Source organism: Lutra lutra, chromosome 4 (assembly GCF_902655055.1).
Source record: "Lutra lutra chromosome 4, mLutLut1.2, whole genome shotgun sequence".
In the NCBI taxonomy this organism is placed as follows: domain Eukaryota; kingdom Metazoa; phylum Chordata; class Mammalia; order Carnivora; family Mustelidae; genus Lutra; species Lutra lutra.
The window spans coordinates 35328706-35330612 of NC_062281.1; the positions used below are offsets into that span (position 1 = coordinate 35328706).

General features: G+C 52.3%; 1 long non-coding RNA gene across 1 annotated transcript; it reads right to left on the minus strand.

The window, feature by feature from the left end:
- Positions 1-228: 228 nt before the first annotated feature.
- On the minus strand, positions 229-1540 carry LOC125098573 (uncharacterized). Its single transcript, XR_007126884.1, has 2 exons — positions 1344-1540; positions 229-505 (listed from the first exon to the last, which is right to left on the minus strand). It is a non-coding gene; the product is annotated as an uncharacterized LOC125098573 (long non-coding RNA).
- Between the last annotated feature and the right edge of the window lie 367 nt (positions 1541-1907).

Below are 1907 nucleotides of genomic sequence, written 5' to 3' on the forward strand. Positions count from 1 at the left end.
GCATCTCAGAGCGAGGATGCTAAGAGCCAATTAGTACCAGGTTTGCCATTGTGTTCGGTGCTTTGGGGAGATGGTTCGAGCAAGCTGGGCTTTGTTCTGGGTCTGATGCTGCTGAGAAGAGGGGTAATTTTATGATGAGAGAGCTTAATAATTCTTGTCAATGGAGCAATAAGAATGAAGAAAGAAATGGAACTAGGCTATCATTGGTGAAAACAAAAACACCAGTCATCCATTAGCCGGGATGGAGGGGATGGTGTGTTATTTTTCCGGTTTGTACAATGCTCTTGTTTTTGTCTCCTTCAGACGTGATTGCAGAATGGCCTTGTTTTTGTCTTGACCTTCACAATCCAGTAGTTCTGTGACGCTGGCCATTCCCGGCAGGAGCAGACCGAGACTTGGCTGTGCGGGCAGGCGAGCTCCCAGCTGTCAGGGGCTTTGCTCTTTCTCCACCAGGGCACTTCCAGGGGTTGGAATTAAGGGTGATTTTCACTTTCTACTTCATATTCTGGGGGGGAAAATTTTCCTTTACAACAATCAGGTATTATATTTATCTTAGGAAAAAGAGCTATTTCCTTTCTGGGAAAAACAAATCACCTATGTAAGAAAATGCTAAACTGGATAAGCCAGAGGCCAGCGCATTTGGGGGGCAGGGCAGACAGCCCAGAATGCTGAGCTCCCTGCCCCCTGCCCTCGGGGGAACAAGAGTCCTAAACAGCTGTCCAGCTCCACATCTGCAAAGCTACCCCACTCAGACATTCTCCCAGGAGGCAGGCTGGGCGTGCCAGGGTGAGAGTTTAGATTGGATAGAAACTCGAGTTGCTCAAGACCTCAGTCCAGGGTCCAGACGGCAAGAAGCCTTGTCAACAATGGGTGGCGGCCACCTGGACACCTGGGACACCTGCTTGGTGGGGTTCCCAAGGCAAGAGGCTGTGGCGTGGCCCAGAGCTCCGGCTGTCAGCCTGGCCTGCCATTAGAATCACCTGGGCGAGGGGCACCTGGGTGCTAAAGCCTCTGCCTTCGGCTCAGGTCATGGTCCTGGGGTCCTGGGCTCGAGCCCCGCATCGGGCTCTCTGCTCGGCAGGGAGCCTGCTTCCCCCTCTCTCTGCCTGCCTCTCTACCTACTGTGATCTCTGTCAAATAAATACATAAAATCTTAAAAAAAAAAAAAAAAAAAAAAAAACCACCTGGGCGGCTTTGACACCCACCCGGGCCCGACAAGGGCCACGTTCAGCAACTTGGACCAATCAAATCAGGATCCCTGGGGGTGGGGCCCAGGTACTGGCATTTCTTGGCTCCTCCCCTCGGGTGACTCCTCCAACCCGCCCCGCCCCCTCACAACCCACCTCCGTTTCAGCCTCAACCCGGCTGGCCCTTGCTCTTTCTGCTTCTGTGATCTCTACCCTCTTCTTTCCATTCCTGTCCCCTCTGGTCCAGGTCAGGCCCTCACTTCTCTCCCCTGAATCATCTCTGTCCTCCACACTCCCTGACTGATCTTTGTAAATAAAAATCGAGGTCAGTGGTTCTCAGCCCTGGGAGCATATCCGAATTTTTGGCGAGATTGGAAAAGCACTCCCAGTGCTTGGGCCCCGCCCTCTGAGTTTCTGATTCCATTGGTCTGGGGTGGGGCCCAGAAGCTGGTGTTTTATTTATTTATTTATTTATTTATTTTTTAGTTTCCCACGGGATGCTACTGGGCAGCCAGGGCTGAAAACCGCAGCTTCCCAGGCTTTTATTCCCTAACCCAGCAAGGGCCAAATAAAGAGCTAACCCTGGAAACTGAGGCACAGGAGTTCTTGAGGGCTCCTCTAGGGGAGTGCGTCACAAAAGGGAGGGGTTTTTGCCAGAAAAGACCACATAGCTCTGTTCCCCAGCAGGCAGCCAGGTGTTGCGGTAGGGGAGGAATTCAG